Here is a 12709-nt window from a genome sequence, read left to right as displayed (position 1 = left end):
GGTTGCTAAATATCAGAGTGCTAAAAGTCTAGAAACTGTGCAGAAGTAAACATTTCAATAGTCTTAATTCAGACATGGCGAAGTTGACAATACTTCCCATCTAGCCCATTGTATACATCCCAATGTAATGTGACCCCAGGGGATTCATCATATGGTTACATTTATTTCTGTAGCTGCAAATTCTCGTTTGTGTCACTTGCTAAGCTAAGGACTGCAGAATTTGACTGTTGGGAGTCACCTTCTCTTGCTTTTGTGGTCTCTGAGGCTTCATGACAAAATATCTTAGAAAATAACTTTTCTAGAAAGGTGGAAGAACTCATGTAAGGAGAGAATGAGACATTTCAGCCTTAGAGCTGTAGCTTCAGACCTTTGAGTGAGGTCAACGTAGATCATCTTGTCTTTCTGGAACCCAGGGCAGAACTTCCAGGCTATTCATGAGATAGTAAACTGTTTTTTGTTTTTAAGTCAATGAGGCAGCAGCAAAGGCTATAAATGCTTATGTAATTAAAGGTCACTGGTAAAATGTGTTACGTTGCAGAGTGATTGGGGAAACTATCTCAAGTCCAGGCCACTTTACAAATTCTGCAGCTAAGGAACAAACTATCAGAAAAGAGACATAATATAGGTATTGGGTGTGTAACTTTAATTTTTTAAACCTTATTTTTAATGATGGTGCTTAAATGCTTTAACCTCCCTTGTAGCCAACCACCCACCAGAGGTAGTGGGAAAGAAAGGTGATGGGAGAATTGGACCGGTTTAGGAAGTTCTTTGGAGCAACTCACATCATTGTTGTCTGGAAATTGGCAGTTTAATTCACAGGTTGGCAGTGGCAGCTTGATCCACTCGCAAACACTTCACAGATACACCAGCAGTCCAGTTAGGGAGAGTTGTGTTAGCCACAGTGGTGACACGACCTAGCAGAGACAGTCAGGCCTCATCCTCAGCCCCCGTCAGCAGGAGGAACCAGGACCACCACCAGGAGAAACTCTCTCTCAGCTGTGCCTCTCTCAGGGAAGTGAAGATCAGCAAAGACATGAAACCCACAAGTGTTGTACAGCTAGCTGTACCTGGAAGCCAGGCTCTTGCTCTGTCAATCCATGGAGTCCTATTTATATCCTCCAAACATCACGTGTCCTCCATGTGCCTTGTCTCAGCGCAGGTCTTGCCTCAGCATGGGTTTTGCCTCAGCACATGCATCCAATCATCCTGAGTGTGAGGAGGTCCAGACAAATGCAGTTCAACTATGCAATGTAAGGTGGACCAATCCATGTGTGTTGCTAGCAAAGAATCCTTCATCATGTGACTTTTCAAGTTCTTGCTTTAACAGTACATCCTCTCTCCTGTGTCTGCTTCATCAAGACGTTCCTTCACATGGGTGACCCAGCCAAACCCCATCCAACTGACTTTCCAAAGAACCCCTAAGTTTCCACTTCTTTTATGAGACATAGAAAGACAGAATTCAGGAGTATACATGAGACCCCTGTTTGAATCCTATATGATAATTTAGTAAATATTTTACAAATATGTAAATATGTGCTCTACTTTCTTGAGTCCCTATTCTTGCTTTTAAGCTTTGGGGAATTTCTGGTTGTTGAGTCAGTTATTATTACTGTGTCATTTTTTTCAACCATTGTAACTAAAACCTTGCCACCCTACTCGAACCTTCCTTCTTTTTACCCTCATTGTCTAAGCCACGAGTGAGATCTGTTGACTCTACATGCAACATATAGCCAGAATTCATTCATCTTTTTATTCCACTCTGGCTAAGACCCTGAAGCAATTATGTCACACTTAGATTATTACTGCAGTAGCCTGCTAAATCGCAGCTTCAATTCTACCCTGTTCAGAGCAGAGGGTTTTTTTTCCCCTGACTTTTTATTGATTGTGAATTTCACATCATGCATCCCAATCCCACTCATCTTCCCATCCCTTTGTTTCTGCTCTCTGCCCTTGTAACCTTTTTCCCAAAAGAAGAGAAAATGAGACAGAACTTATTGTGGCATCCATAGAGTGTCACAATGCGTCACACTGTATACCCTTTTGTCCACACATTTTTGCTTGCAAATGTTCATTGCAATGAGTCATTGATCTTTTTCAGAGCCTTTGGTTTTTGCTACACCATCAATACCAGATCTTCATGAGGGCTCCTCTAGGATATCGTGTTGTTGCCCTGTGCCATTGAGATCCTTCTGCTTTGGATTTGCAGGATGCCCCTTTCATAAGATCCAGCAGTTCACAGATGGGATAGCCGTTGGGATCAGGCAACTGAAAACCCTGGATGTGGGCCTGGGAGGCAGCTACGTTGCTCAGTCCATCAGCTCTACTGCACCTGTACCACCAGGGCGAGCTCTCTAGCCCTGTTCTGGTTAGCTCACATACCCAATGCCACAGCCAGCAAAGGGCAGGACTAGTTCTTAGGGATCACCTGCATCCTCACCCCCCCCCCCCCCGTCCCTCTCCCCCAAGTGCTAGCTCCACTCTGCTGTCCAGGTGAAGTACCGGGCTGCATCTCCTAACTGCTGCAGCTGGTGAGGGACAAGGCAGCTCAGCATAGTGCAGTCCAGACCAGGGACATCTGAATGGACTTTGGTGGTAACATGGTCCTGGGATAACAACACAGGCCCCAGCTGCCATAGGACCATGGACCTAGACATGCACCAACCGCCCCACCCCCACGTCCCAATGGCCTCAGGTGGCAATTTAGGTCACTCACATTAGCATGTCCCTCTGGCACACGTGGACCTCAGATATTCACACGGTCTCTGGTGGCAGCCCAAACTATTGACATCTACTTGGCTGCTGTTATAAACTCATGCCACAGACATCAACACATACCCCCAGCTGCAATAACACCACAGATCCAGACATGACTGCTGGCTACAGCCAGGGTCAAGACCTCACCGTGGCCTTCTCATATCTGTCTTTTCCTCACTGCCTTCGAGTCCCCAGTCTCTCCATTCTCCACAGTGTACGAACCTCTTGGCTCTGCTTTCTGGTCCATCTTTCTACTGCATACCCCGTTGTTTCCATCTCTTTATCTCATATTCGTCCATAATAATGGCACCAGTAGCAGGTGCTTTGGTATCTTTTTTCCAGCCTTCTCCAGCTGTAATAGAGGATTTTTAAAATCATGACAAAGGTTTATTTATTTTATCTCTAATTCTAGCATGATGTGTACACAAATGATTTTAAGAACTTGTGGAAGTCTGGACATCCTTTCTTTACCTCTTTGTCCCCATGAACTTCTTACAGAGTGCCATAAAATTGGCCACCAATGATCAAGGAGTTGATTCCTAAGCTGTAGAGGATACTCAAAATATCTTATTGTCCTGGCCACTCCTTTTTCAGTTGCCCTTCACAGTTAGGTCAACATCCTGAGAGAAGCCCCTTCATTATTTATCTTTTGAGGAAGGTAGAGTTTGAAGCTCCTCGGTCCTTCTAATTTCAAGGCGCCTTTGTGATGTCTGCTGACGGAGAGTTACTTTTTGCACTCTCCTTCAGATACACCGGCCAGCTTGTTTCTCTGTCTCCTTTTCAGGCTCATCTCCTCATACTGTTTCTCTTTTTGCTGTTATTTTTCCTGTCATCTTTCTTTGACTTACGTATGCTAGGTAATCATTCTACCCTTGAGCCACACGCAAGCCCTAAATTTTAGTGAATTCGAGTTTTTAATTTTTTGAGACTTTCATACATGTATATCATATTACTTTTTCCCATCTTTTCCTCTTCCCCTCTTAGTTCTCCTATGATTCTCTGTACTTCATCTTAAATTGATGACCTCATCTCTCTCTCTCTCTCTCTCTCTCTCTCTCTCTCTCTCTCTCTCACACACACACACACACACACACACACACACACACACACATCTCTTACTGAATTTATTTAATGTTGCTCAAAGGTTTTATTTGGAGACAGGTTCTCACAAAATTGTCTAGGTTCAAGTCAAATTTTCTCTATGGGTCAGGCTGGCGACTGCTTCTGCTCCTCAATAGCTGACAGTCGGACACATTCGGCCACCCCTGGTTGTTCCAGGGATTTCTGGATCTGCAGTAAAAAGGTATTGTCCCACTCTACAGACACACAAGTATGGTTTTGGGGAGCTTCCTGCCGGCCATCTCTGGAAGTCTATGAGGTAATTGAGATAGAAGACCCATATCTTACTGGACTTAGTAGATAACGTATTCCATGCTGGAATTGAGAGCTTAAACTGTTAGGTATGTAGTATGAAGAGATGGTATCGTTTGATGGGCCCAGCATGTTTCTGCTGAGCCTCTCTGCTAGCATGGTATCATTTTATTTATTTCTTGGTTTTGAAATATCATCTTAAAAATTAAAATGTGGTAACATTACTTTCTTCCTTCCTACCCATGCCACGTGTTCCCATTCCCTTTTAAATTCATAGACCCTTTCTCTTTTAGTTACTGTTGCATATGTGTGTGTGTGTGTGGTATATGCATATATACATGTATATTAAATTCAAACCAATTAATCTGTTTAATGTTGCTTATATGTGTATGATTTCAGAGCCAACAGGTGACATTATTTTAGATGTACAGTTGGTAACACAAGATGAATTTGTAAGTAGATATATATTTTCCATGGTTCTGTGCGAGGAAGGTTGTGTGCCTCTGGTGATTTTTGTCAACTGTCAATAATAAACTTTCAAATCCTTTCAAGAGTTTGTTTCTGTTACCATGGCTGTTTTCAGTATTTCCTGGGTCCTCATTTCCAGTGTCACTGGGGTTAACATCCGTGTGACAATGACTTGAAGCAATGTTGATTTTAGTCCATTCCTCTTGTGTTTTCTTCACTCAGCCCAAATTTTCAGGTACTACCAATCCTTTTTCTATTACCATAATTTGTTTCAAATTTTTGTAAAAAGAATATGTATGGATCATTTTTATTTCACCCACCATATTTATTTTGAGAATCATCCAGTTGACTGTGTACATCACTTGTTCATTTTTGTTGCTGTGTATCCTTCCATTATTTAAATATACCGATGTCTGAGCAGTGAAGATAAACAAGGCTATCAGGATCTCGACTGTGTTAGTCTAGGCTTGATTATAGGCTTCCGTATCTTCTGGGTAATTCCCAGGAACAGAAAGGCAAGATCAAGAAAGGATTTTACCCTTCGAGAGATTGAAAAGCCCCTTTTATAAGTGTTTGTATTATTGACATAAGTATTAATAGCATAAGAGAGGCCATTGTATTCACATTCTTATGAACCCTAATATGACCAATGTTCAGTCTTGCTAAGACTAATGTACTTAGTGGTGACTATCACATTATAATTTGAATTTTCCTAGTTTCTCATGGTGTTAAACATTGTTTTATGTTTACTGTTTACAATACTATCTTCTTTGGCTGATTATCTGTAAAGTTTTCTGACCATGTTCTCATTGGGTTGCTTGCTTATTCTTGAATATAGAATGTTTATAAAAAAGCAGCATAATATAAAATATCAGATATGTAATTTGAAAATGTTTTTTCATTACTTTTTTATTATTTTAACACTACCTTTTCAAAATCAAAAGCGTTACCTCTGGATTAATGGATAAATCCATATTTATTAATGGGAAATTAATTAATTAATTTATTATTAATGGAGATTCGTGTTTATGGATTTTTCTTTCCATTATCAGTTCAGTATTTGGTGGTGTGGCTAAGAATTATTTTTTAAACTCAGAGTTACAAGGTAGCAGTTGTCTTTCATTTTTTCTAGGTATTTCTAAAATTTTTAAAGATTATTTTTGTTAATTCTTTAAGTATTTTATACAATGTACTTTTTTATACCCATCCCCAACTACTCCAATCTTTTTTCCTCTCTGTCTGTCTCTGTCTCTGTCCCTCTATCTCTCCATCTTTCTGTAGCGCTTTCTTTCTCAAAAATGAAGTACTCTGTGGTCTGACCCCTGCTTGAAGCATGGTCCACTTACCAGCGCTCACACCTTTAAAGAAAACTGATGCTTTAAGCCCCACAGCAAAGTGGAGCAGGAGACAGATTAGCAATCATTTTCTTGACCTCCTAGGCTCACAGTGTCCTCCAGAGTAACCCTTGCACCAGTGTGCTACACCAGTACAACTTTACTGGTGCATCTTTACTTCCTGAATCATGGTTTCCTTTAGGGTGCACTGGTGAGTATATGTATTCTGTAAGTATAGACAAGTTTCTAGTGATGTATGCTATCCTACCTTGCAGAAATAGTTGTGCTGTCCAAACATGATACACATTCTTTCTACTCATCTTTCCCTTCTCAGTAAGTCCTGATGATACTGATCTTTTAACTTCATCTGGGTCATAGATGACAAGAAGTTGGAATTATAAACTATGTGGCTTTTTCAGTTAAGCTCCTTTCACTGGGAAATACTCACTTGAGTTTTCACCAACCCTCTTTAGCATGCATCTAAAATATTCTCTGTGTGTGCATATCTGAGGTATGTAAATGCACATGTGTAGGAACCTGTGGAGGGTAGAAGAGGGTGTGGCGTTTGTTGAAACTAGAGTTAATGGAGATTGTGAGCCATCTGATATGGGCAATGGAAACCAAATTTTGGTCATGTGGAAGAACAGCAAGTGCTTTCAAAGCTTGAGTCATTGTTCTAGCCCCACCACCATAAACCTTTTCACTGTAATTCATTTCTTTTAAATTTTGAACAATTTAGTTGTGTTTGAGCACCTCATCCAGTCACCTATTCAAGACCCTCCTAAATGCTTCCAAAGTTTGGTAATTCTGAATAAATCTGGTATGAACATCCCAATCAAACTCAGTTTTTCCAGCTATGACTTAAATTTTGTCAAATGGTCTTTCTGTATTTGTGTATATAATCTTATGATCAAGAAAAATCATGTCTCTGTGATGGATTTATTTTTGCATACTTAGGGTATTTATTATACCCAGGGCAAGCCCACTTTTTTCTTGGTTTATAAATCTATTTCAGTATTAGATTCCATCCCCACATATTCCATTGAGGAGTTTTCGCATCTATATTCATTAGGATTTGGTTTGTAGTTTTCTTTTCTTCGAATGCTTAGTCTAATTTGTACATTAGGGCAAAGGTGGATTTGAATGAAGAAGTACTCCTTAACAGAGAACAGAGGTATTCTTCTTACATGGGTTATAGAATTGACTTGTGAATCTATCTGCTTCTAAAGATTTTATAGGAAAGACCATTAACTATTGAATCAACTTTGTTGGTATAAATTCCAATTCTGGCATATGAATATTGTTACAGTTCTAGTTTTCTTAGTTACCACTGAGATACATTCTTATATTCATGAAGAATTACTTATGTGTCATGATCATTTCTATTTTTAGACTTTCTCTTATGATGGCAAGAGTTATGGACCATTCTACCTTCCTGATGTTACACACCATGGCATGACATGAGCATTATCTTCCTATGGAACATTTTATATGAGATTACCACATATTTCCTACTCTTCCAGAATTCCAGATCCTTTATATTTAAACCATATTGCAATCATTTAGTACATTTGACCAACTGAAGAAATCATGGACAAAATGGAAGCCTCAAGTGAGTTGATTTTTAGCTTCTATTAAATTAAAAGTCCATAGAACCGGCTGGCTTTCGAAATGATGAGAGGGTTGAGAGATATATAGAGGTTTATAAAGATATAGAAAATACATTCTTGGGATCCTTTAAAATGATGTAAAAGCAACAGTGAGGGCATCCGGTTTTATTTTTCCATGTTGGGGATCAAAAACAGGACCTTTTTCATGCTAGCAAATACTCTACCACAGAACTACATCTACAGCCCCAAGGATTGTAGATGCCAGTCTCTAGGAAAGGCAGTCACTGATTCCTGGCTAGTGTAAATACAGGGGTTGCGATTTCCTCTTCAAGGTATTTAAGGAATGAAACTGAAGAGACTGCTGGTCTCTTCTGATTCTCTGGACTTGCAACACGCTGTGCTATCTTGACATCTGGCTGAGGTATGATTCTTTCCTTTTGATAACACTCTGCATGGTCTCTCAATTGACCTTTGGCTGCTGACTTCTGTACTCTTCTTGGTTCCAGACTGTCTGCTTGGCCTGACCCTCTACTTAATTCCTGACCTTTCTGTGACTCTTAGGAGCCATGATCCACACTCTAGCCAGAAGACAGAAGCCTTTAGAGTCAATAAATTCTCAAAGGGGGAATGTATATTAATGCAAGTGCACATGCTAGGCTCAAACTTGGTGTAGCACTCAAGGAGAGATCAAGAAGAGAATAAAAGGAGGATTAAAATACAGAGAAGATAGGGCAGTGCAAAGGAGACATTAATCAACTTGATAAAACTGTACAGAAATAGCATAGACAACAAAAAGTCCTGTCAGATTGCTTGCACAAACATGAAGCCAGTGGTAACTAATTAAACCCTCTAAATTTTTCTTTCTCTTTTTCTTTCTTTTTCTATCTTTCTTTCTCTTTCTTTTTCTTTTCCTTGATAATTTAGGCATATATTTGAATGTGCTTTTTAAACCACTTAACAAGTGAATATATACATTTGTTTGTGTGAAAGTGCAAATTTCAAAGTGGAAGCGTGACTTCATTCAAACTGGAGGTAAGAAGGAGTCTGGTGTGAGGAGTACAGTGATGGAGGGTTCTGAAAAGGGGACGGATTTAGAATTGTATGTCTTTTTCTTTGTCTTGTTTTTGTCTTCCTATAATAATATGGTTTGGACAGAAAGGGCGTCTGTGCTGGGAAAGGCAAGCATTTTTGTGTTTTCGGTGATGAAAAAATACATCTTTATTCACTTCTCTCAGTCTCTGAGTTATTTTTCTTAAAGGCAAGCAACATTTGCAGATTTGCTGCATTCTACTTCATTCAAAAAAACAAAACAAAACAAAACAAAACAAAAAACCAAAACAAACAGCTACTTGAATGGTTGTAGAACAGAGTGGGCTCACGAAGTTCTTTTAAAAGATCAACTCTGAGGTTAAGAAACTGTGTACTGCCTGAGTGGGCACATGACCTCCTATCTCTGCATGCACATAATTAAAAATAATAAAAAATATTTATTTTAAAAATAATAAAAATAGAGCCGGTAGTTAGATGTGATTAAGTATACCATAATGATCAAGGTAGTTTTGTGTTCCTACAATAATCAGGGCTTAAAAAGAGTTAATTTAAAAAGAAATGCACACTTCAAATATGTATCATTTGTAGTTCACATAAAATTTACATGTAACTTATTGCTTCCATTTTACAAATTAATACTCCTTGATAAGGGAAGGAGATGATTTACTTAAACCCAATACTATCTGGGCTGGTACATCTTTTTTGTAACCTAAAATCATTTAGGCCAAAAATTTCAAGGCTCAGTAGTGAGTGTGTACACACACACACACACACACACACACACACACACACACTTTAAGATATAGGCTATCAGGACGCACATTAGTTTGGGGTACCCTGCTTGATGTATGCCACAATTCAAGGCAAGCAGGTGGCCTAGTGAAATATAAAAGGCTCACTAAACAAAGAGTTTTATTTCCTGGTTGGTGCCTGCAGGGGAGGAATTATGAAACGAAACAAACTCTGACAGCCAAACAGTGCAGAATTTTGAAGCGAAGCTTTTTTTTTTTGTTATTGATTTAAAAAGGTATGTAAATTAATTATAATTTACAAACCAAAGCTTGTGAAAGTGATAGGTATTTTTAATAATACAAGGTTATTGTTATACTCCATAAGAAATTATAGCCATCGTTAAAACTATTTTCTCCTCCATGAAAAAAATATTTTAAAGGAATCAAATCGGTATGCAATTTAAAATAACCCCTCTCTTGCTCATTATGCACTGTTTACATAGGGTATTGGTGAATAGCTCAAACTAAAAAAAAAAATCTCTAAGGAATTACATCGTGCCAAATTCTCAGGTGCTTTTGGCCACAAATTCCGGCTGTAAATGATTATCAAGTAGGAAAGGCTCTCTACCCCAAGCTAAATAAGATGTTCGCTTTGGCAGACATGAGATATAAACAGTGTATGCGGCCTGCATTTCTGAAATTAATACTTACTTGGAGCTACAAATGCGCACATTTGTTTTCTTATTTTCATAGGTGACTCCCCTAAGCAGAAGCTCATGTTAATCCCACACTCACACAGATAGAAGGTCGAAGTTGGTCAGCGAGCCAAGAAATACCATATCAGAGTTTCTTTCCCCTTCAATTGAAAAAGGTATAAATTGTGGAATTAGTGTATTGATTGAAGGCTACAACTTCAAGCAATCAGTTTTTCTGCCTTGACAAGATTATTTTATCCCACTTTTCTTTTATTATTATGTGTAGTATTTGAGTCATCCTTCAGGCAGATGAAGTGACAGCTTGATTTAACTCAATAAAACCCACCAGTTAGGTAACCTACTGAGCTGAACAAAAGATGAGAACGCCCGCGAAGGGGCAGGTGCTCAGTTAGTTTAAGCAACCAGAGGAGTCGCAAGAAGAAAATATTAACAGAAATTATGCTCCGATCAATGCATTTCTATGGAAACTCGAGAGAAGTTTACAAAAACCCTCTTGCTGGGTAATTGAGCAGCTAATGCCATTGCTTTAAAAACAAAACAAAATTAACAAATCTTTAAAAACCACGCCACATGCCCAAGAAACGACGCCTCCATAATGGCTGCGCTCCTGAATAATTGCAGCGAGCGCGATAATCTTTACTGCCTCGGTGTATCTGAGATGAAACGCGGCACAATTGATTTGTAGTAGTTTGGAAATTAAAACTATAATTCGTGTATCTTTCATTGAACCTAACCTTTGCTTTTTCCACATCGTATCCAATTGATGTCTCTCATGACTTCTTCAAATGAACACGTCAGCGCCTGCCAATAACATCAATCTGAAGTTTTCTGATAACTCCAAATAGATGAGCCAGAGTGGATACTTTGTTTTCAGAAGCAGGGGAAAAAAGTGGTAATTTAAAACACTGACTTAAATGGACCTACCTCTCCACTTAACCTCTTGAGGTCTAGGGACCCACATCGCTGTTTGCTTATGTCCCAAAGCTTCTGCTCCTTGTGAGGGAAAATGGTTTCACGTGCACTCTGGAGCAGCTGGTCCCACGTTTGCTTTCTATATTAGCAGTTTCATTAACCCTCCCCTTCAGCGCTTCGGAGCCCACATTGTATTCACATTATTTTAGTACGCCCATTTGAATAACGCAGAAATCCTGTAAGACCGGGTGAGAGGTGGAAGGCAGGGGGTGATTTCATAATCATTCCTTCAGGACAGCATTCTAAGTTCTTAGATTTCAAAACAATCGGATCTGGGGTTTGCATAGGAAGTACTTCTTATTCAGTCCAACTATGTGAGGAGAAATCCTTGAAAGGCCTAACAGAGCATCCCCTCCCCCCTTTCTTTTTATTATTATGTACTTTATGCCCCAATTGGAGCTTCCTTTCCTTACTTGCCTCCCAGTCCCTCCCTTCCCCCTGCCCTGTCTCTCTGTCCCTCTTGCTTTCTCCTTAGAGATGTGGATATCGACCCACCTTGGCATAGCAAGTTGCAATTGGACTGGAACCTTTTATTTCCAATGAGCAATATGTAAAACAATTAATTTCGAATTAAGTTTTGTAAATTCGGCATCAAACTTTTGTGGCGTAGCAAATAGATATTTCTTGCATACTGACTGTTACCAACCAGTAGTAGTTTTATAACAGTGAAGGATACAGATGAGTCCGGGTTCAACCACATCTTGGGGAACCATAAACATTGAGTAATCACCAGACCTCATATCTAGGTTGGGGAATAATACTATATCTATATGGTGTGGCTTTTCAACGACTTGTCAAAGGAATTCATTTATTGTTAACCATTTCTGTAATCCTTACCATCGCTTTTCTCTTTCATATACACGTGGACTAGCATAAAGTTTCAAGGTTAAGGGAAAATTTCTGATAGGAAAATGAAGTGCACTGAGGAATCATGACTCTTGGATTGCCAGTGTCAGCATCTGGTCAGCTGCGATGGCAGGGCAAGCATGTTGGCAAGTTCACATCGCCGTGAGTAAATTTGGCTGATACTACCACAGGACAAGCAGCCCATTTACCAACACCACAAAGACTGATTCCCCCCTCTCCCACCCCCGTGCTTTTCAGCTCCTTTGTGGCTAATGGAAGCACTTTGAAAGTTCCAGCTAATATAAAGTATAATAAAAGGATACTTTTTTATATCTTAAGTTAAGGAGAGGGAAAAAAAAGGAGCTTTTCTGGAAATTGATTTAGGATGGCTCTTTCAATCAAATATCAAATGGCTTTTGTTTCATGAGCACTCAATTGGGTGTGCATATTAGTGACTTTATGTAAGGTATAACTTAGATTATACCACCGGATGATGCCAATGGATTCACCTTCTTGTTGGAATAGAAAGTTGAAATAATGTATGTGTGCTACCATTTGATAAACACATTCCCACAGGAACACTGCCATGTTTGGAGAGAATGGAGAATGGAGCCATCTTGGTGCCTGAAGCTCAATTTCAAAAGCGACTTTTATATCTCGTCTTGTTTGCATCCCATTTCACGAGCTTTGGTTCTTACTTGTGCCCACAACGCTATCACCCCAATGAAGATACAAAACATATCTATAACTTGCAATTTCTTTCCTGCCCTTTTGTGATTGATTTCAGACTCCTCCCATTTAGGTGTCAATCGATGTTCTGATTTCTTTTTACATTTTTTATAACTTTTCTTATTTAT

At 39.3% G+C, this 12709-nt stretch overlaps 1 long non-coding RNA gene across 1 annotated transcript in view; it reads right to left on the bottom strand.

The window, feature by feature from the left end:
• The window catches only part of LOC102552656 (uncharacterized), a 132085-nt gene extending 120923 nt beyond the window's left edge, over positions 1 to 11162 (bottom strand). The window contains exons 1-3 of the long non-coding RNA XR_015684942.1: positions 10959 to 11162; positions 10030 to 10174; positions 2977 to 3106 (exon numbers count right to left, since the gene is read on the bottom strand). This is a non-coding gene — a long non-coding RNA (uncharacterized LOC102552656). The remainder of the gene's footprint in view (positions 1 to 2976; positions 3107 to 10029; positions 10175 to 10958) is intronic.
• Between the last annotated feature and the right edge of the window lie 1547 nt (positions 11163 to 12709).

The sequence above is a fragment of the Rattus norvegicus genome, chromosome 3, assembly GCF_021556685.1.
Source record: "Rattus norvegicus strain SHRSP/BbbUtx chromosome 3, alternate assembly SHRSP_T2T, whole genome shotgun sequence".
Lineage (NCBI taxonomy): Eukaryota > Metazoa > Chordata > Mammalia > Rodentia > Muridae > Rattus > Rattus norvegicus.
Note: the sequence above shows the minus strand (reverse complement) of the source record. Positions and strands in the feature narration are given on the sequence as shown.